Below are 23454 nucleotides of genomic sequence, written 5' to 3' on the forward strand. Positions count from 1 at the left end.
CAGTAACAAGGAGCAGTCAGCTACAGGAGAAGACCTAGCCCCTATGCATATGCTGCAAGAGGCCTCCACGGACGTTGTAGGTAGGCTGAAGAAATCCCATAGGAATTTTAACCATCTTCCCTTCTATCTTTTTGCATTGAAAACTCATCCTCACACTACACATGACAAAGTACTGTTGTTTTCCAGTTCAGTACACCTTTCAAGCTGTAAGGCCTCAGCTGTCCTACTTTTCTTCACTTAATATACAGCCTATGCTATTGCCTATGCTATCTGTCCTACCATTACTACTATTGCTGCCTTCTTCTCCATGTTAACCTTCATGTCACAAGAACAGAGCAAACAGAATAACTAGGCATCATGGTGGCACAGTGGTTAGTGCTGCTGCCTCACAGCTCCAGGGACCCAGGTTCAATTCCAGCCTTGGGTGACAGTGTGGAGTTTGCACGTTCTCCCTGTGGCTGCATAGGTTTCCTCCGGGTGCTCCGGTTTCCTCCCACAGTGAAAAGATATGCAGGTTAGGTCGATTGGTCATGCTAAATTGCCCCTTAATGTCCAAAGATGTCTAAGTTAGGTGTATTAGCCATGGGAAATGTGTGGGGTTATGGGGATAGGGTGGAGGGAAGATCCTGAATGAAATGCTCTTTTGGAGGATCATTGCATACTCGATGGGCTGAATGGCCTCCTTCTGCACTATAGGGATTCTATAGTTCTATGTTGGGAATGCAATCCTTTGACAGAGTGCTGCACCCCAGAAAATAACCCTCTGAGTTCAGTTCAGTGGAAACAGTACCAAAAATACTGTTAGAAATCACCAAGAATCTCTCATAAAGCCCAATAACTTACCTTAATGGATGTGAATATCTGTTTGAATTGTACATCTGTAAGGAAAAGGTTAATCAGACTTTTGTGTGGTCTACTCAGTGTTATATTACTATTGATTTCCTTTTATACTGTAGTAATGTTAATCTTTAGCCTTTGCCTGTTAAATGGGAAGTATTAATCAATATAAATTACCACTAGGCTGTTGGGCTTGGGTGACACTGCAGCAATGGTCAGTAATAATGATTTCAGTGAGGTCTTTAAATGCTTCTTAGCTGCACTCTCGGCACCTACCAATCAGCTCAAATCATTTTGGCAGGTGATGCACTTTCAATGTAGTATGAGTGCGTACATACCACCCCTAATTTTGGGCTCTCAGATGGCCATTTAGCATGTGTAAAATGAATGCAGCATGATTTAATTTCTAAGGTATAATGCCCAGCGGGAATGCTTGCAGAGTTAGATTTTCTGAAAACAGTTATTCACCATTGCAGTTCAAAATAAATAGCATCGCTACTGATAGTTTACATATGACATTATGTTTTATGATCGGAAAATTGCAGAATTGATGGTTTTTTTAGTGCGCATGTTCCAAAGCAAACCACAAAACCACAAAATGTGATAAAAATTACATAAGTTTAAATATTAAAATATAGCAATCCCAATATAATTGCTTAACTGGCCAAAGGCATGAGAAAAAAAATTAGAAGCATTAAAATTCTAGTTACAAAATATGGTAAAAGTATAAGATTTTTCACGCTATTTGATGTATTTGCACAGATAATATCTGACAAACAAAACAACTACTATAATGGAAAAATCTCTGTGATTGAGTGCAATGCCTGAAATATATTAAATCAATGCCAACCTTTTATATATCAAGATTCAGCCATGAGATCGTGAATTATTTCATGTACCTAATGTATGGTTGCCTTTTTACACAAGCTCTGGGCAATGTAGTGGATTAGAACACAGAGCCTTTCACCTCTGGAACTTCAGTTTAATCCTGCCCAGACTGACAAAATGAAACTTCATGTCTTTCTGATGACTGCAAGGTGTCGAGAGAAATGAATTTGAGCCATCTCCTATTTGTAAGTCACTAAGAAGCAATGCGTCACTATAGTAATTTAAAACCTAATTTTTGGACTGTCAACAAATGACAGTACTCTGCAGCTCTTTATTTAAAATGGACATGTTGTGAATGGTGAATGTGTCAGGCCATACATCCGTGAGTCTTTTGTCCTGCTCTGAACAATGAATTGTCACATTAATAACATTAAAATACATTGAATTGTCATCAATTTTGACAACTATTTTTAACCTATCATTTGTTGTTCCTTTTAGCACTCGATGAAAATGATCTCACCCAGACACATTTACATGGATACTAACAAGTTTATGGGGGTGTAATTGGCTTTTTGTCAATACTGCAAAGTGGACAATACCAATTTGCTGGTAGTTTTACATCTACCTGGGCAGCACGGTGGCACAGTGGTTAACACTGCTGCTTCACAGCACTAGGGACCCGGGTTCAATTCCCAGCTTGGGTCACTGCCTGTGTGGCGTTTGCACATTTTCCCCATTTCTGCATAGGTTTCCTCCGGGTGCTCCGGTTTCCTCCCATAGTCCAAAGGTGTGCAGGTTAGGTGGATTGGCCATGCTAAAATTTCCCCTTAGTGTCAGGGGGGCTAGCTAGAGTAAATGCATGAGGTTATGGGGATAGGGCCTGGGTGGGGTTGTGGTTGGTGCAGATTTGATGGGCCGAATGGCTTCCTTCTGCACTGTAGGATTCTATGTCAACCAATTTTCGCTTCTGTTAATGCCAACTGAGAAAGAAAATCATGCAGGGTATAAAATGAGCAGTTTATTTGTGATTGCACATTTTGTCTTGATGAATACCAATTTCACCACATGTGATATTAATGAAATGAAAACATCAGGAGTAAATTTGATCCCAACAACCTAATGTAATTTTAACTATTTCCAGTTAATAATTTTTCTGTATAACTTTACCAATTTGTACTTCAGCGCACACGCATTATTGCCGAGAACACAGATGGTCAGTATATTTTTGACATTGAACCCAGATTTCACTTTGGCTTTTGAATTCCCATTGGCAACTTTGGCAGCAGATACAATAGGGTTTAGTCACATCTCCAACTTGAGAAATATTGCAAAGATAAATTGCATTAAGTTCAGATCTGTGTTCTTGAACTTCTCAAATGTGCCTGCTGCCTCTTCTCCCAAGACAACCCTTTTAAAAAAAACTCACTAAAGTTTTTGGATAAAAATTGTATTAGAAAGAATTGACAAATTACAAGAATTCTTGTTTTTACTTGAGATAGGAATCGGATGGACTGAAGGTGGGTTAAAATCACCCCTATTTATCCTGGGGGTTTATATCTTTAAATATTAGCTTTTCTTGGCAGTAAGCAGAATATGTTCTGCAAAAATGTTTCTTGAATGTATTTTTATTCATGTGAATTATTATTTCTTCGTTGCCCGACAGCCATAATAAAAAATTAACATTTTGGGATGTGCACAGATGTTAAGTCCAGTCTATTTCTCCTTAGGGGTAGAAGTTACATCTGGACTCACCTTCTGTGGGCTGCCAAACAGAGGCCTGAGGCAGTCCAAAATTGGTCCTTAAGCGTCATCTACATATTTCAGGGCTATTTTAGAGGTCAGGTTGAATAATTTTATTTCATCCTTTAAAACCTGTTCCATCAAGTAAATATATTTACAAATAGGGCTGAGAGCAGTGACAAGTCCATAGGTGTGTAATTTTTTTCTTGCATTTAATTAGATGTTTACTGTGACACGTGTTCTACTATTAAAATAACAGAGTACATACAGCGTATATCACATCTAAAGACTAACCGACGAATGCCAGATCTTATTGTTTCTCATAACAAAGGAAGCCAACTGTCAATAGAAAGAACTCACATATTCAGTCAAATGTGGTACTGCAATGTTTACAGAGTGGTAAGATTCCCTCAAGGGCCAAGGAATTATAGAGAACGCTTAATTTGTGCCATCATGTATATCACTCTTTGATTTATGGCTCATTTGTAACAAACAGCACCACCCCATGCAAGTGCATATTTGATTTCCTCTGAATTGTCACAATGTCTTCATGTTGAGGCAATCTGTATGTGAATAGGTTTTCAAATATTCTGGGAGATCTAGATTGCTTCATACAGCCATAGCTGATTAGGTTAATGCCCTCTCCAAGTACATAATATCACAGCTTAGGTGATTATATCAAGGTCCACTCTGCCACCAGTGCCATCATCAAGCAGATGGTTTGAAATGGAAAGCAGTGGGGTGCTTGGATTTGTCTTGGAGACTTCAGAAATATCGTTCAGTGAGCTGGGAAAAATTAAAAAATTGTGTGTGAACTTTTGCACAGCTTTGCCTTCCAAATAGACTTAATCATGAAGACTCCAAAGCAAGCGGCATGCAAGAATAGCAAGATCAATCATTCAGAAGAGACTGATATATACTGCTACCCTGAGAGAGAACTTTTATATGTGTGAACTTCTTCCAAACCATTAAAGCTTCTATTCAGCTACCTATCTCTGGGAAAGCAGGCACACGGATAGCAATGAGAGTGAAATACTATTAGGCCCTGCTTATTGCTCAGCATCAAACCCTTGAAGGCTGCCAAAGGCAGATTGCTCAATTTGACACAGGAATCCGTGACATTTCAGCTGCACCAAGAGATCTCCTTTCATACGATGTGAACGTGATTGACAAGGCCAATATTTGTTGCCCGTTCCTAATTGCCTTTAAGAAGGTGGTGGGGAGCTGTCTTCTTGAATCCCTGCAGTCCATGTGGTGTAGGTACACCCACACTGCTGTTAGGGAGGGAGTTACAGGATCTTGACCCAGTGGCAAGAAGGAACGGCAAAATAATTCCAAGTCAGAATGGTGTGTGACTTGGAAGGGAAATTGCAGGTGATGGTATCTGCTCCCATTTCCCGCTAGGTGGTAGAGGTTGTCGGTTTGGAAGGTGCAGTTGAAGAAGGCTTGGTGATATGCAGCACTGTGTCAGAGATGGAGGGACGGAATGCTTAAGGTGGTGGATGAGGTGCCAATCAACCCAGGCTGCTTTGTTCTGGACAGGGTCAAGCTTATGAGTGTTGTTGAAGCTGCACTCATTCAGGCAAGTGGAGAATATTCCATCACACTCCTGACTTGTACATCGCAGAAGATGGACAGGCTTTGGGCACTCGGGAAGTGAGTTAGTCACCACAGAATTCCTGGCCTCTGACCTCATCCTGTAGCCATAGCATTTATATTGCTGGTCCAGTTCAGTTTCTGGTCAGTGATACATCCCAGGGAGTTAATAATGGGGAATTTAACAATGACAATGCTGTTGAAAGTCAAGGCAAGATGGTTAGATTCTTTCAGGGGATATCTTTCTCTGGTACTTATGTGGCGTGATTGTTACTCGCCACTTATCAGCCAAAGCCTGAATGTTGACAAGTCTTCCGCATATGGACACAGACTGCTTCAGCACCTGAGGAGTTGCACATAGTACTGAGCACTATGCAATCATCAATATACATCCCGACTTCTGACCTTATGATAGAGGGAAAATCATTGATGAACCAGCGGAAGATTTTGGACCTGAGGAACTCCTGCAGAGATGGCCTGAGGCTGAAATGATTGGCATCCAACAACCACAATCTTCTTCCTTTGTACTAGATATGACTCCAACCAGTGGAGAACTTTCCTCTTGATTGTCCCTTGCAATAAACCATTAATTTTCCAATGAGACTGTTCATGGGTTGATTGCAGATAAGGATTGTATGAAGCAATATTTGTTGGTGGAGGGTATCAAAGAGATTAAGTCTCTTCATGAACAATAGTGAAATATTAGATTACTTTAATTGAGTGAAAAGATTGTAAGTGGCAGATGTACATGGTTTGTATATTGACATTGAGCTCTATAATTATCTCCTGCCATTTTCTTTGCTATTTGAGCCCTCCATCAGTCCATGCCAAAACACGCCAACTTCCTTTTCCTGGCCTTCTTTAGGAGCATTTCAATTTTAGTTTCTGTGGGACAAGAGATGGGAATGGAGCTGAGGGAGTGGGTGGGGGCTCAGTGCCCTGCACTGTTTTGTACCAAGAAGTCGTGTCATGATACCTGGCTCTTTAAATAAATGTAGGCATAACAATCTTACAACAGCAGATCATTACCCGTCACAAGTATGTGGGCTCCCAAGTATTCCCAACACCTGGAGTCCATCCACAATGTTTTAATTAAGCTGACTCCAAAAAATAGTAAGAAGTCTCACAACACCAGTTTAAAGTCCAACTGGTTTATTTGGTAGCACAAGCCACTAGCTTTCGGAGCGCTGCCCCTTCATCAGGTGAGTGGGAGTTTTGTTCACAAACAGGGCATATAAAGACACAAACTCAATTTACAAAATAATGGTTGGAATGTGAGTCTTTACAGGTAATCAAGTCTTAAAGGTACAGACAATGTGAGTGGAGAGAGCGTTAAGCACAGGTTAAAGAGATGTGTATTGTCTCCAGCCAGGACAGTTAGTGAGATTTTGCAAGCCAAGGCAAGTCGTGGGGGTTACAGATACGCTTACCCAAAGATCAGAGGCTGAGCATTCGGCCTCTGATCTTCAGGTAAGCATCCTCCAAGGCGGTCTTCATGACACACGACAACACAGAGTTGCTGAGTAGAGACTGATAGCCAAGCTCTGCACACATGGGGACGGCCTCAACCGGTATCTTGGGTTCATGTCACACTATCTGTAACCCCCATGACTTGCCTGGGCTTGCAAAGTCTCACTAATTGTCCTGGGTGGAGACAATACACATCTCTTTAACCTGTGCTTAACCCTCTCTCCACTCACATTGTCTGTACCTTTAACACTTGATTACTTGAGAGGGGGGGTGTGTGGTGGAAGTAAAATTCCAGTTGCTATTTTAAATTACAGAAATATAAGCTGGCCAACAGTTGGGTATGGCATTGATCTTTTCGGCCTTGAAAGTTATTCACCAGAGTTTGAACCAAGCTTGCATTGACTCTGTGAAAGCGATAAAAAATCAATGGCCTAAATTGGGAAAGGTAATTGTTATTAGACTGATATTTTTACATTACATGAAATGGAATGATAAACTTTTTTATTGCTTCCTCTGTGTATGCCTTGTTTTGATGATGAAAGCACCAAGAAATTCAATTTATCCCAGATAGCCTGCTTTTCAGAATTCAATCTCAGGTTAATATGAAAAGGTATGTGGAGATCAGGGAGGACATGATTTAATTGTTTCTGTATTCTAAATTATGTCAACGGTGGTTTCATAAGAACACATTATCCCATTGCTCCGATGTAATTGCTCCAATGTACATTACGATCAATGCCAAAGAGGATGAAATTGCTAGGTTTCATAATTTATGTATCCCATTCCTGGATGTGCTCAGCAATATATTAGAAATGACAAAATCAGCCGATCTCGTTATCCTTTGTTTGGCTGAAATGAAAGGACTATCGTATTTCATCAGGTTATCTTTGTTCAGTACGATGAAAGATTACTTTAGTAACCTTATTATAAGTGTCGGTAATAATTGTTCCAATTTATGATTCAGAGCTAAGACTACTTATTTGTAAATGAATAAGCAGCATTGCTCTTGCACCACTTCCAGTTCAATGTTTATGGGCTGCCATTCTCAGCCAACATTACTAAAACAAACAGGTGTCAGATAGAAGAACAATATCATCTTGTGATTATATTTATCAATTATCCAGAATTCACAATAAAAGTAAATATATACAATATATATATAATATATATACTGTTGATTTATATGGCAATCACAAACAATTAAACATGTCAGGCTTTGTGGGCCATAGCATATCTCATTTGAAAGCGTTAATTCATTTTTATTTATTAGTGTCACAAGTAGGCTTACATTAACACTACAGTGAAGTTAACTGTGAAAATCCCCCTGTTGCCACACTCCGGCGCTTGTTTGGGTACACTGAGGGAGAACTTAGCATGGCCAATGCAACTAACCAACATGTCTTTCGGACTATGGGAGGAAACCGGAGCATCCAGAGAAAACCCACGCAGGCACGGGTGGAACGTGCAGACTCCATACAGACAGTGACCCAAGTCGGGAATCAAACCTGGGTCCCTGGCACTGTGAGGAAGCAGTGCTAACCATTCTGCCACCCTGTTCAAAAAAACATATTGAGAGTTTGGTAACTGTGAACGAACTCATTAGCTTCAAATTAACAAATTAGATCTTATTTTCATCTCAAGCTCATCTCTGAAAACTAAGTTACCTATTCTTTCATAGAAACATGATGGATTTTGCTACTTATTCACTTCCCAAATTTCAAAGCAAAATCACATATCCTTTTAAGAAAGCAAATAGGTATGGCAAACAAATTCTACAGAAATAGGTCGGGAAAGCTGCAGGAATGATGTTCTGTCAGATGTCGGGATGCTGATATCAGGCCTGGGTCAGGGTCCTGCTCTTGCATTGGGGTGGAGGGGAAACCTCGAAGCATCCTAGTTGGCCGCCTCTGTACATAATGGAAGGCTTTTCTGTTGGTGGTAAAATATTGGTGTCATTGTAAAATGCTGGCTAAGTGGGGCCATAATTGTACAAATTGGTTTCATGGAGCAAGCAGTGAACCCAGTGCCCAGCTTGTCCCTGGAAAGGTACCCCAGATATCTTGTAAGATTTTAAGGTTTTGAGATGTAAAACCCTTTTACTTAAAATTTCTACATTCTGAATTCTTAAATTCTAACACTAGGGTCCTCAGTTGTGCCTGGTCCAATAAGTTATAAATAATTCATACTCATGAATTGAGCAGAATTGATGGAGCAAGATCTTACATATAGTTAACAAAACAAAACAGTGAAGACAACATGGATGTTCCTGATCCCTCAAGATCCTAGAATTTCTTGAGCATTGTCAGCACAGGCAATGGCTTTCTCTTCTTTGTCTTTCAAATGATGTTGATCTGTGTCCAAAAGTCATACCCAGAATCCACGGTAACAATGTACCAACAAAGATTACGATTTTCCAACTTTTGTCCCCATTTCTCATTATTTCAGAATCCCTTATTTGGAAACATCCCAAAATTCCATTGGCTTAAGGCATGATTCACCCCAACTCTGTAACTAGAATCATGTAGACTAAAGGAAAAAGTCCATTCCTTGACCCTTGGGCCTCCAGAATTTATATTCCATTGCAAACAAATTATGCATTTCCTTTAGGTACAGAACAGTAACAGACAAAGTCACTTTCTGTTCTCAATAATGCATCCGTTGTAAACATTCACATGAACTTACTTGTGTGAGGAGGTGGCCTAGTGATATTATCGCTAGACTATTAATCCAGAAACTCAGCTAATGTTCTGGGAACCCGGGTTCGAACCCTGTCACGGCACATTGTGGAACTCAATTAAAAAATCTGGAATTAAGAATCTACTGATGGCTATGCAACCATTGTCGATTGTTGGAAAAATCCATCTGGTTCACTAATGTCCTTTGGGGAAGGAAAACTGCCAGCCTTACCTGGTCTGGCCTACATGTGACTCCAGACTCTCAACTGCCCTTGGGCAATCAGGGATGAGCAATAAGTGCTGGCCAGCCTGCGATGCCCATATCCCATGAATGAATTTTTAAAATCCGTTCATTCAAATAATAAAACCATTAGGAACAAATGTTAAAGACACTTCCTATTATAACGTCAAAACAGAAAGAATAGTTTCCCTCGAATACAAATGTTCTGCCCTACAAATATAGTTAATCAATGAGATCAATGCATGGGTATAGTTTAAAGATATGTGTCACCCAAAGAACAAACTACTTCTCAGCCATTTCTTCAAACATAGAGCTGTTGAATCCAGATTCTCAAGCAATTTAAACTCGTAAAATAATTAAATGTAGTTTCTTAGACATAGCAGCTGCAAAGTATCCCAACTACTTTGACTGCTCATTGTCTGACTAACAGAAATTCAAACTGAACTGTTTAATTTAAAATGTGGTTACAGAATTTTCCTATAGATGCTATCGGGTGGCACTGTGGCACGGTGGTTAGCATTGCTGCCTCACAGCTCCAGGGACCTGAGTTCGATTCCCGGCTTGGGTCACTGTCTGTGTGGAGTTTGCACATTCTTCCCATGTCTGCATGGGTTTTCTCCGAGTGCTCCAGTTTCCTCCCACACCCAAAGATGTGCGGGTTTGGTGCATTGGCCATGCTAAATTTCCCCTTAGTGTCCTGGGATATGTAGGTTAGAGGGATTAGCGGAGTAAATATGTGGGGTTGCGGGGGTAAGGCCTCGGTGGGATTGTTGTTGGTGCAGAGTCGATGGGCCAAATGGCCTCCTTCTACGCTGTAGGGTTTCTATGTACATACACACAACATATCCGAAACATTACTAGTATTATCAAAATCTTACAGCTTAATGCATCAGGAAGCCATCCCAACATGACTTCCCTCTTTTATAGCATCCCACAACCTTCTTCTCTCTCACCATTTCCAACCCCATCTCCACAGAGTTTGGAAAATCCAGCCCATAATATCCATGCAATATTGGTCTGGATTTCCATGGGACCAGGGAGACTCTGTGGAGGTGTAAAAATGGAGAAAATATCCAGATCCAGAAGTCCATTCTCGGAGTTTCCATTATTCATAACTGTGTGAAAGGAAATGGGGCGTGATGCACACACAGGGCAGTTACAAATCAGCCAGGCCATTTGAAAAGATTTCAGAGAACAGGAAATTAGGATTTTCCCTTCCAAAAAGTCCGAAAATCACAGTGTGTATTCCACAACCTGGTGTTGAATACATTAGCAGCTCTGAAGGCCTGAGGTAAAGGTTTCTAAGCTCATTATAGAGATATGTAAAGTAGCAATTTAAAAGTAATTCTTGCCTCTGAGATTGAGGTTGCTGTCTGACCTCAGAGAAGGAGAATTGTAATGGCTGCAAAAGAGGATGGACACATCTGGCTGGACTCCACTTCATCATTTCCTGCACTCAGCCACGTAAGCAATAGGACAGACTGCCAGTCTCATTGGGTAAGGAATGAGTGGACCCCTCCACTTACAGTGAACATGCAAAGCCTTAGGGATTTCTGCCTGATGGCTGCACATTTGCTGCTGTTGATGTAAGTACTGTGCCGCATGAGGTACCTCTATGCCAACTGGAACATCATCATCACTGCCCTCTCTCCCATAGACGTCTCTGACTCCAACACCTCCTCCTGCACTTTGGCGCGGTGCCCTTCAGCATGTGCAACCAACTCTGAACACGTGCTACTTCTCTCTGCAGTGCTCGTATCTATGTTGGTGGAGTGTGGCTTCTCAGAACAAATGGTGCTGCCTCATACATCTTTCTAGTTCCTCCATCTGAAGCCTGAGGGATGATCCAGCTCTGGGGGCTATGCATACAGAGGTGGGATTTGTGTGGGACACAATGTGAGATAATTAGTGTCGTCCTTGTTAGTGTGAACACACACAGTTACAGATCATTCTCACCAACAATATAAGCAAAATCCTCGGCTCATTACCCTTCCTTTCTGCTCAGCCAGGCACCAAATCCTCATTATGCTCGATTCACCTCGCCCAGGCTGAAAATCCATCCCTACCACCAGTGAAACCATGATCGAAGGTGCCTTTAACACCTGCTGTATGGACAATTTGCCATCTCCTATGCTGGCCTGGAAAGGCTCAGATACAATCTGCATGGTCCTTCTGCGCCTGATCAGTTTGGCAGTGTGTCACAGCGGGCCTTTGAAGCAATTTACAAAAGAAATTTCTGTTTCCTACTTAGGTTAAGCTATAAAAAATGTATCTAGTTATCAAGGCTTTTGAAGGTACTCTCAAGATTATGGGGAACTGTGATAGGTGCACACTGTCATTGCAAGCATGCGCGACTCCGAGGGAGAAGACATGCAGGGTCCTCTAAACTTTACAACACACTATGACATTTTAGGGTATTTACACCCAAACTATAACCAGAGCCCCACCCCACCACCAATATCTTCAGTTTGTGAGCAATTTGAGATTAAGACCAGAATTCTTTGGCCGTTCACACCCCGTTGCAAGCAAGGACAGAGAATTTGCCATTCAGCCAAATCTTCGTTCACTGCAGCGGAAGGGGAGAATCCCGGCTGCGAGTGAGGTCGGAGAATCGGCCCTCAGGTTCCAGCAGAAGATTGCACGCAGTTTGTGATTATTTTAAATTCATTTTGAATGGCCCATATTTTACTTGTGGTTTAAAATCTTTCTGGAAAACATGCTGAAAATGGCTGACAAATCTGATAGCTTTCACAAAAGAGCTGTGAAGTGCATTTTCCTTGTTTGAATAGGATATTATTCATGTGTAAAAGTGCTGAAAAGTGCTGCAAGGCAGCCTCGATCCAAACCTGATTAAATGCTTATTGATTGATTGGTAATGTCAGGAATATGCTCGTTGGGTCTACTTGCAGTGAAACATTTGATGTTACCTCAACGTAGAAACAATTCAAAGAGGTTGATATCCTTATCATTTCAGATCTGCCATTAACATGTGATTCATGGACAGCGACGAAACTGCAAGTATCAGCAACCCGTGTCAGTTTCAGCACAGCAGCTATGTGTCGTGACAGCCTCTACTGACAACCTTCAGCCAACCTCTGCTAGCAGCTGTCATCCCCTCTGGCAGACTTTAACTCAGTCCCCACAATACAAAGCTTACCAAATGGTAGCCCTAAGTGAAATCTCCAGTCTCAGATTATGTCACTTCAATGTCAGATAATGTGCTGCATTTTGTGGGGTCTGTTCTCGATACAATAATCATGCCTCTATTTTCCATTACTCTCACGCATGAATCTTAGTTCCTCATAATCTTGAGAATACCTTCAAAAGCCTTGATTACTAAATACATTTTTTATAGCTTAACCTGAGTAGGAAACAGAAATTTCTTCTGTAAATTGCTTCTGTTACAGGATCTTACCTGTGCCTTTACAGGATGATTTTTACATGTATGAAACTTCAGGCCTCAGTTCAGCCTTTGCCAAGCAAACATTTTGAATTGATGTATATACCTACATATAACTTCACAGAAAATATACGAGCCAGCAATATAAATAGCATATGGTCACATTAGTTGTACACCCAGTATTCCTTTCGTCTTTCACTGTTTTCAAGGATGGAAGTTAAACTGGTCTGACCGACCTTTTTGAAGGTTGCAACTGATGTAACTCAATTCAGATTATGGAAATATTCCAGGATATTGAATGCCCGGTAAAGAGCCAACAGAAGTGGTGTGGAAGCTGAGCTATTTTGAGGTTCAAGTCTAGGGTTGCCAGCTCCCCAGGATTAGTCCGGAGTCTCCAGGAATTGATCATAGATCTGCAGCACATTGCTGTCTGCAACCAGCTGTATGGTGCTGGACACCATTCTATAGGTATTAATGAGTTCCTTGTGGTCTTAAGTAGGATATGTGCATGTATTTTTTAACTGAAGTAACCATGTACATATGTAATAGAAAGGGTTCAAGGTAGGAGCTGTCTCCATGCATGCTGGTACACACTTCTCTGCCCAACACTAAATTGGCTCCAAGGTGCAGGCCATGTGTTCTCTGACATCACTGTGTGGGCAGTGACAGATTGGACTGGTTGAAGATTAGCCAGCTAACAGCAAACAGAGAGTTGACATCATTAGATCATTTTCTAGCGAGCAGGATGTGACAAGTGCTGTGCCATTGGGATCAGTGTTGGGACCTCAACTTTACAAAATATATAAAATACTTGGATGAAAGGACTGAAGGTAATGGTTGCTTTACTGATAACACTAAGATAGAGAGGAAAGGAAGTTATGAAGAGGGCATAAGGGCCTGGATTCTCCCAAAATAATTCTAAGTCCCCAAGTTATGGGAAAATGGGAGTAACTCCCGTTATCTTTTTCAGCATGCTTTCCAGAGCGAGAGTGCCTCAGTGGATTCCCTCTGAAAATCAGTGAGTGGGGCCTATTCCTGACCGAGAGGCGGAAACAGAGCACTGAGTGGGCCATTGCACATGCGCCGATTTGTCAGCACAGAGATCGATGCATACGCAGTGGCCCAGCATTGCCGGCCTCCAGATCACTGGCCTTCCTGATCGCTGGCCAGCCCCGCAACCCCCCCATTGCTGGCCTTCCAGAGCCCCCCACCCTCCACTCGCTGGCCTCCTGGACCTCCCGGGACAAGAGCCAATGCCCCCCGCACCCCCTCGGCCAGCCCCAATCTCCCTGACCCCCCACCAGCAGTCCCAACACCTTCCCCTCACACCCCACCCTCCCCCAGCAGCCCCCACTCTCCTCCACCCAATGGCCAGTCCCGATCGTCATCTTCCCTCCCTCTGCATGTGATCCCTGTGCAGAATGGCAGTGGGACCCACCACCTCCACCGATTGCCCCCCAAAAGACCTGTCATCAATAGGCCCCACCCTTTTGGCTGGCCAGGCTGGCACGGCCCAAGGGGCACCTCCCTTACCCCCAACCATCTGGGATGGCCTCAATGGCCTCTGTTCCTGCCAGCAGCGTCAGCTACCTGTTCCCCATTACTGGAGAACAATTGTTAACCCTGCTGGATTGAACCACTCCCAGTGCAGTTGGAGGCACTAGCGAGCTAGCTAATGAAACTTAAATCCTGATTTCCAAGTAATAATCAGCTCCATGTCGATGCATGGAGGCCATAGCAGCCTCAAAACAGCCTCTGATGTCTACCAGCCCACTGCACTGCTTGACAAGCTCAGTGGTCTGGGAGAATCCCCCCGCCCCAAGGAGCGTACAAAGGGAGATAGATAAGTTCAGTGACGGGGAAAAATCTGGCAAATGGAGTATCATGTGGGTAAATGTAAAATTGTCCATTTTGGCAGGAAGAATAAAAAAGAAGCATATTATGTAAATAGTGAGAGTTTGCAGAGCTCTGAGGTGCAGAGGGACCTGGATGTCCGAGAATATGATTCACAAAGGGCTGGTATATCGGTACAACAAGTAGTTAACAAAGCTAATAGAACCATGATCAAGCAGTGAATGAGGCTATCCCATTCACTTGGGGTGTGCTGATACTGTGATTATGGCTTCCTAAGCTAGGGTAGAGTAAGCGATCAGGATAGCCAATGAGGTTAAACCGAGGCTTCATCTGATGCAATTTTTTTAAAGCCATCTCAGCCTTTTGGCTAAGATAAGAACATAAGAACATAAGAAATAGGAGCAGGAGTAGGCCATCTGGCCCTCCGAGCCTGCCCCGCCATTCAACAAGATCATGGCTGATCTGAAGCGAATCAGTTCCACTTACCCGCCTGCTCCCCATATCCCCTAATTCCCTTATCGATCGGGCGATGAAGCGTTAGATCAAGCCCGAGAGGGGGTGCAATGCCTCATCCTGTCAGCTTGGATCTTGTTCGATTGAACCCAAGATGGGGTGCAATGTCTTGTCTTGTCAGCTTGGATCTGGTTTGCCCCTCATGTGGGGACCATGATTGGACTTAATTTGAATTGGCTTTTTCAATTAGAATATAAGTACCTAAAGGTACCCAAAAAGAAACACATTGGACCCTATTTGCATACTTAAGTGAACTGTCCACCAATGAATGAAAATTGCATCAGGCTGGAACTTGGGTATCAATGGTATTGCCACCTTTAATTGAGCTGGTTGCCTGTTTTTCACATGGCACACTGATGCCAGCAATTGATTCTCAGCTCCTATGTGGCTGGACTTGGTTTGCTTCCTCACTCAGGTCTTGGGGATGACCGACACATTTTCGTAACATTCATGTCAAGTAAGGTTGGAAACATAATTTTCACTGGAGCTCATTCTTAAAAGTGCTTGATCAAAATTTTTGGCTTCTGCACTCACAACCCAGTGATGTGCACTGCCCATTCACCTCAATGGGTGGAAAATGATGCACTTAGCATATGTAGAAGCAGAAAAACCCATCCCTCATTCCTATGACTGAGTTTAATCTCACACTAAGTTAAGATGATCAATTTTTGTCACATTGCGCAATGAATGAAGCTGCGGCTAACTAGTCAGCTGTGACTTAATTTGTTGTGCGCGAGTTATTGATAGTTTTAGATAGAAAGGAACCAATCAATAATTCTCAAATGCAGACAAAATTTAATTCATTTCAGTGTGTTGGCAAGCATAAAAGATGGATGGACCTCTGATCGAAGCTTTGGCTAGGAGCTAATTGCAAGATAATTTTGTGCAGTTGTAGTAGTCAGAGACTGTAAGTTGAAGACAGTACAGGGATGGAGCTGACAGTTGGAGGCTAAGGAAATTCAGCATGTCCACTTCGACTCTCACCAATGTTTACAGATGCACTATAGAATGCATCCTTTCCAGATATATCACAGCTTGGTATGGCTCCTGCTCTGTCCAAGACCACAAGAAACTACAAGGGGTTGTGAACATAGCCCAGTCCATCACGCAAACCAGCCTCCTATCCATTGACTCTGTCTACACTTTCCGCTGCCTCGGTAAAGCAGCCAGCATAATCAAGGACCCCATGCACCCTGAATGTACTGTTTTCCACCTTCTTCCTTTGGAAAAATATGCCAGCCCTAAACTAGCAAGTCGTCACTGGCTGGTCATTTTCTATGTCATGCCATTGTTAATAAGGTCCAACTCTCAAAGCACACTGAGCTATCTGTTAGCAGGTTCTCCCATCCAGCTCCCTGAAATTTATATGGAGGGAACATCTACCCATTGTTACTGAGAAATGTTTGTACAGTCTGATTACATGCCTACGACATGCATGATCTCATCTAGATAAATGCGTGATGATTGATGATGATGATCGATTTATTGTCACATGTATTGGGATACAGTGAAAAGTATTGTTTCTTGCATGCTATACAGACAAAGCACACTGTTCATAGAGTACACGGGGAGAAGGAAAGGAGAGGGTACAGAGTACAGTGTTATAGTCATAGCAAGGGTGTAGAGAAAGAGCAACTTAATGCAAGGTAGGTCCATTCAAAAGTCTGATGGCAACAGGGAAGGAGCTGTTCTTGATTCGGTTGGTGCGTGGTCTCAGACTTTTGTTTATTTATTTACAAAGTTTAATTAGTTATTAGTCACAAGTAGGTTTACATTCACACTGTAATGAAGTTACTGTGAAAATCCCCAAGTCGCCACACTCCGGCGCATGTTCGGGTACAGTGAGGGAAAATTTCGAACGGCCAATTCACCTAACCAGCACACCTTTGGACTGTGGGAGGAAACCGGAGCACCTGGAGAAAACCCATGCAGGCACAGGGAGAATGTGCAAACTCCACACAGACAATGACCTAAGCCAGGAATCGAATCTGGGTCGGATTGCCACTCCACTCCTAATTACTTATCCAGACATGAAGCCTCTCCTTTCTTGCCCAACCTTCCAACTCAGACTGGGTGAGGACAGGGTAGCATATCGGGTTTGCGAGCCCTTGTATTGTGGACAACTGAGTCAGAGGTAAAGAAGCCATTAGCTGATGTAAAATTGGTAGGTTTAAAGGTCCAGGAAGCCAGGAAGAAGGTAAGTTTGTAAGGTGTGGGAAGGATAAGGGGTGAAGGGGAGGTCAAGTGGTTGTGGGGGCATGCAGGTGTCCAGGGGGTTCGGTGGTAGGCTTCAGATGGTCAGTGGGTGGGGTTGAGTAATTAGTGAGGGGGGAATCAGGATTCAGGAGTTATGGTCGGTGGGGAGGGTGGGGTTGTTGTTGGGATCAGGTGGTCAGGGGGTATGCAGTGGATAGGATGTTAGTGGGGGTGTCAGATAACCAGGAGGGCTGATTAGTGGATGTAGGTGAGGAGGGTATTCAGGAGGGAGGGGGGGCAGTGGAGGGTTCCGTGAGGTGGTCAGGGAGGGCAGTCCAGCAATCCCGAGTGGATTCCCTCGGGGTGTTGTGGGGGAATTCTGTGGGGTGTTGATGGGGCAGTTGGGGGTGGTCCTGAGGGGGCTTAGGGGTGTAGACAAGGGGAGGATGGGTGTTGGTGGGGGGGGGTGGGGTGGAGGTGTAGTTAAGAGGGTCCTGTCGAGTGTCAGGGGAGTTAGGGAGGTCCTCTTGGCAGGCTGGGGGAATAGTTAATGGTGGTGGAAGTTGGTTGGCAGATGGGGAGTTAGTCAAGAGAATCCCATGGGGGTGGGCACGAGGGGGGAGTCCTGCGCATGGTTGGGGGTGGGGCCAATACTCTTGTCACCCAGAAATTAAAAGTTATTATCACTATTCTACTTTTTCCTGGGTAGCAGTTACTCGAAGACAATCAGAACTATCCAAAGTTTTATATTGTACTTTTGGATGCTTCTCATTGCAGTGCAAGTGTCCGATGTAAATTTGAATTTCCCTGTCAAATAGATATACAATTCCTACATGGGAGCTTCCGGGGGGTTGGGGGCGGCATCAGGTAGGAGAGTTGCCCATCTTTGGATGCCACCCCCTCGCCCCCCACCCCCCACCCCACCCCACTCTCCCCTACAGAATCTTGAAAGTTACTGGCCATGAAAACCTACCTAATCCATCAACTGACACTGTGCGGAGAGTGGACAGTGCACATACTGCCCAATTAAATCTTAAAATAGTTTTGTAAGCTGCATCAATGTGGGCAAATTCTGCTTCTCAACATTACTAAACTCATGAAGCAATAATCAGAAGATGGAATCAGTGAGCAAGTTGCTGACTTGAGTAGCAGGTGACAGGGAGAGGTATTGAAGGTATTGAAGAAGTTTGATAATTATTAATAATATTGCTACTGATGGAAAATGTGGGCCAACATGATTTCTGCTATTTTCTGTGGATTGTGTCCTTTGCTGTGTAATATTGTAGAGTTACTGCCAGAGCTGCTTGCCTTGACAATTCCAGTCGTCAGTATGAAAACAATAGTGGTTTTCTTTGGAACAGGGTAGACTGAAGGGAGATTTAATTGAAGCGCATAAAATAATGACAGGTTTGGATACGTGGATTGGAAGGAGCTATTTCCCTTCGCAGAAAGGTCAATAACCAGGGAGGGTAGCTTTAAAGCAATTGGCAGAAGGATTAGAAGGGAGTTGATTTCCAACTCCACCACCACCATCACCACCCTCCCCCTCCGTGCCCCCCCCCCCCCCACCCCCCACCGCCGCCGCACCCCCCCCCCCCCACCTGCCCCACGCAAGGAGTGCTGAGGATTTGGAACTCGTTGCCTGAAAGGATGGTAGAGACAGCTGAAATTCTTATCATGTTTAAAAGATACTTGGATGTGCAGTTGAAAAACAGGCTTATAGATCTAGAGCTAGAAAGTGGATTTGGGGCAACATAGCTCTTTTTCAGCTGGCGTAGGCATGATGGGCCAAATGGCCTTCTTCTCTGCCATAAATTTCTGTTTCTATGGTCGAGGATCTATCGTAGGTTCAGCAAGAATTTTTTTTATCACTGTTACAAATAGGCTTACATTAACACTGCAATGAAGTTACTGTGAAAATCCCCTAGTTGCCCCACTCCAGCACCTGTTCGGATATACTGAGGGAGAATTCGGCTTGGCCAATGCATCTAACCAGCACATCTTTTGGAATGTGGGAGAAAACCAGAGCACCCGGAGGAAACCCACGTAGACACAGGGAAAACATGCAGCCTCCGCACTGACAGTGACCCAAGCAGGGAATCGAACCTGGTCCCTGACGCTGTGAGGCAGCAATGCTGACCACTACCACCGTGCCGTGCTACTTTGGACTGCTCATCACGAATGAACCATCAGAATTGTAACCAATGCTACGGGATAATAAAAAAGTCTCTTCACCCCTGGCAACAGTCACATAACTACAGCACTAGGAGGAAGACGATCCTTTTAAAAATTAGTTGAAAATAATTTTGACATTTGTCACAAATGCAAAATTAGCACCAAAATCTTACACGTATTGCATGTTCACAATTAGCTTAAAGCTGCTTCAGTTGAGAATAATTTGATCCAAAAAGTAAACATCTACTGACTTGAGAGTACAGTCGAATAATAAATTATTGCTGGTCATTGGAGAGGCTTTCCATTCATTCTCCTTAGCAAATCTGATTCAGTCAGAATAAAGAAAACTGCCTGAAGAAGGAAATGTTACGCAAAAGGAAAAACCGTAGATGGCCATAAACACTGTTTCAAATTGGAAATGGAGTAAAGCAAATTTCTTCATTAAAAAAAAACACAAAGCTACATTCGCATATTTTTTAAAAACCCTGACAGACAGAATCTTGACACCACTGTGCATGATTATACTCAGCCATATCAATTCAAATCTAGCAGGACAGTTGTCTCACTGAGGATAAGCTTGGCTTGAATACTGATTCCAAATCAAATCAGAATCATTAAAAATGTACTGAACAGATGTAGAGGGATACTGTTTCCTGTTTAAATTTGATAGAATTAGAATTGATTAGGTTAAGATTTTGGTACTGCCTTTTGAGCTTCAGGTAGAAAAAAGCATTTGAATTTTTTCTTTGTAATGTGTAATTGCATAATACATGAATGCAATGCATGGCTCTGATCAAGCAACACTACCCCGGAGATTCACCCATCTCGCTGAGCTAATGTTTTAGCGCAATGGGCTGGCAGAATCCTGCAGCGGCCGATGCGCGGGATCTGCACATGAGCTGCACCCCAATAGCATCTCCCAGCGCCAGATTTCTTGCGGCGTCTACTCCACGTGGGAAATCGGCGGGGAGGTGGAGTAAGTATTAAATCCTAATTGTAATATAATTTAAATATGATTAGCGGGCCCAGACCTGAAGTCTCCGGACCTGCTAGCATCTCCCCCCACACCCCCCCAGAGTGCTTCACTCCAACGGAGTTTAGACCAGTTTCCCACTTTCAGGGAACTGATGGTCTGACCCCACAGGAGTGAAGTGGAGGCTATTGGGGCCACTCAGGGGGTCAGGTGGTGGTGGGGTGGTGCCCCCTGGGTATTGGCACCTGAGCAGTGTCAGCCTGTACCTCCTGGCACTTCCCAAGGGCAAAGTGCCAATGCCCAGGGGGCACCTTGGCACTGTCCACAGTAAGAAGTCTAACAACACCAGGTTAAAGTCCAAAAGGTTTATTTGGTAGCAAAAGCCACTAGCTAACAAATAAACCTGTTGGACTTTAACCTGGTATTGTTAGACTTCTTACAGTGTTTACCCTAGTCCAATGCCAGCATCTCCACATCGTGACTGTCCACAGTGCCAAGGGGGTGAGGCATATGGAGGCAGGGTCAATGAGGCGCCACTCTGCACAGGGATCGGTGGGGGACGGAGGGAGGCCAGCAATCAAGCTGGGCTGGGGCGGGGGTGGGGGGAGGAGGGTGTCAGCCTGCTGGGTTTCGGCACTGTGGAGAGGCAGGGTCAGGACTGTGGCGGGGGAGGTTGGGGTTTGACTGTCGTGGGGGAGAATAGGGGCGGTTGGAGATTGTGGTGGACTGGGAATGGTCAGAGGGTAAGCGATCAGGCTGTGGGGGCAGTTAGAGAGCCAGCGTTGCAGAGTCACTGGGCTGGCCGGCGATCAGGCTGGCCAGCAATCAGGAAGCCGTCAGTGCGGGGCCACTGTGCATGTGCCGATCTCGGTGCTAACAGAGCGGAGCATGCGCAATGGCCCGCTAAGCGCTATGCTGCCAGCCTCCCAACAGGAATAGGCCCCGCCCCCTGAAATGTAATGATATTCACGCTAGGAAGCTCTGCTGTGCACAGAGTGTGGGAGATTATTTCTGAACTCCCACTTAAAAAGCAGCGTGAATCAATCCAGTTTTCACATGAATTCAAAATTAGAATTTTTGGGGGAGAATTCTGGCCTACATTTATGACATTACCACCTGACATAGAAGATGGAATTTTACCAGGTCTTTGGCAATGGGTTAGGAGAGAAGAAGTCTGGCAAAATGACGTGGGGAGGCATCCAGGGGCGTGTCCATCATTTTCCTGCCACCATGCTATTTTCATAGAATCATACAGCACAGAAGAGGCCCTTCGGCCCATCGAGTCTGCACTGACACATTAGAAACACCTGAACTCCCACCTAATCACATCTGCCAGCATTTAGCCCATAGCCCTGGATGTTATGATGTGTCGAGTGCTCATCCAGATACCTTTTAAAGGATGTGAGACAACCCACCTCTACCACCCTCCCAGGCAGTGCATTCCAGGGTTGGGATCAGCCGGCTGCTGAGCCATTTTAGGTGGCTAATTTAGGGCCACTTCCCAACTGGGCAGGCACTTTTTCCACATCATGGGTTGGCACTACCACTGTTAAATCTGGCTAAACTCTAGTTAAACCTGATAGTTTGTAAGGAGAGGGATGATGGGATTAAGGACTTGTGTTTGAGGAGAGGGATGATAATGGCAGTTATGAAGAAGAAGGGAGCAAAGACCTGAGGAGAGAGACTATTTACAATATCAAATATTGTTTTTTATTCTTTCACATGACAAAGGTGTCACTGGCTAGGCCAGCATTTATTGTCCATTCCAAAATGTTCTTGAGAAGGTGGTGGTGAGCTGTGTTCCTGAACCACTGCAATCCATGTGCTGGAGACTTATCCCACAGTGCTGTTAGGGAGAGAGTTCCAGGACTTTGAACAAGTGAAGGAAAACAGGAACATTTGCACAAATGAATTGGGAGGGAATAGAGGGATATGGACCGAGTAAGGGCAGAATTATTTTTTATTTAGTTAGGGCATCACGATCGGCACAGGCTTAGAGGGGCAAAGGGCCTGTTCCTCTGCTGTACTTTTCTTTGCTCTTTGTTTTTTGAACAGTAATATAATTAAAAGTCAGGATAATGTGTGTCTTGGAGGGGAACTTGCAGGTGGTGGTGGTGTTGCCCTACATTTGCTGCCCTTGTCCTTCTAGATGGTAGAGGTCACGGATTTCAAAGGTGCTGTCGAAGGAGCCACGATGACTTGCTACAGCACATCTTGTAAATGGTAGACATTGCTGCCACTGTGCATCCGTGGTGGATAGAGTGGCTCTTGAATGTGGTGGATGGGGTGCCATTCAAGCGAGCTGCTTTGGCTGGATGGTGTAGAGCTTCTTGAGTGTTGTTGGAGCTGAGTCATCCAGACAAGTGGAGAGTATTTCATCGCACTCCTTACTTGAATCTTGTAGATGGTGGACAGGCGTTGGGGAGGCAGTAGGTGAGTTAATCACCACAGGATTCCTAGCCTTTGACCTGCTCTTGTAGCCACATATTTATATCCTTAGAATCCCTACAGTACAGAAGGAGAACTGGAGGAAATCCATGAGGAGAACGTGCAAATTCCATACAGTCACCCAAGACTGGAATTGAACCCAGATCTCCCTGGCACTGTGAGGCAGCATTGCTGACCACGTGCCGCCGTGCTGCCTACAGCTCCTTCAATTCAGTTTCTGTTCAGTGGTAACCTGCAGGATATTGTTAATGGGGGATTCAGTGATGGTAATTCCATTGAATGTCAAAGGGAGATGGTCATTGTCTGACATTACTTGCCACTTGTTAGCCCAAGCTTGAATATTATTTAAGTCTTGATGCATTTGGACATGGACTGCTTCAGTACCTGAGGAGTTGTGAATGGTGCTGAACATTGTATAATCTTCAACGAATACCCCCACTGCTGATCTTATGATGGACAGAAGGTCATTGATGAAGCAGCTGAAGATGATTGGGCTTGGACTTTAACA

The sequence above is a fragment of the Mustelus asterias genome, chromosome 3 (genome assembly GCF_964213995.1).
Source record: "Mustelus asterias chromosome 3, sMusAst1.hap1.1, whole genome shotgun sequence".
Taxonomy (NCBI): domain Eukaryota; kingdom Metazoa; phylum Chordata; class Chondrichthyes; order Carcharhiniformes; family Triakidae; genus Mustelus; species Mustelus asterias.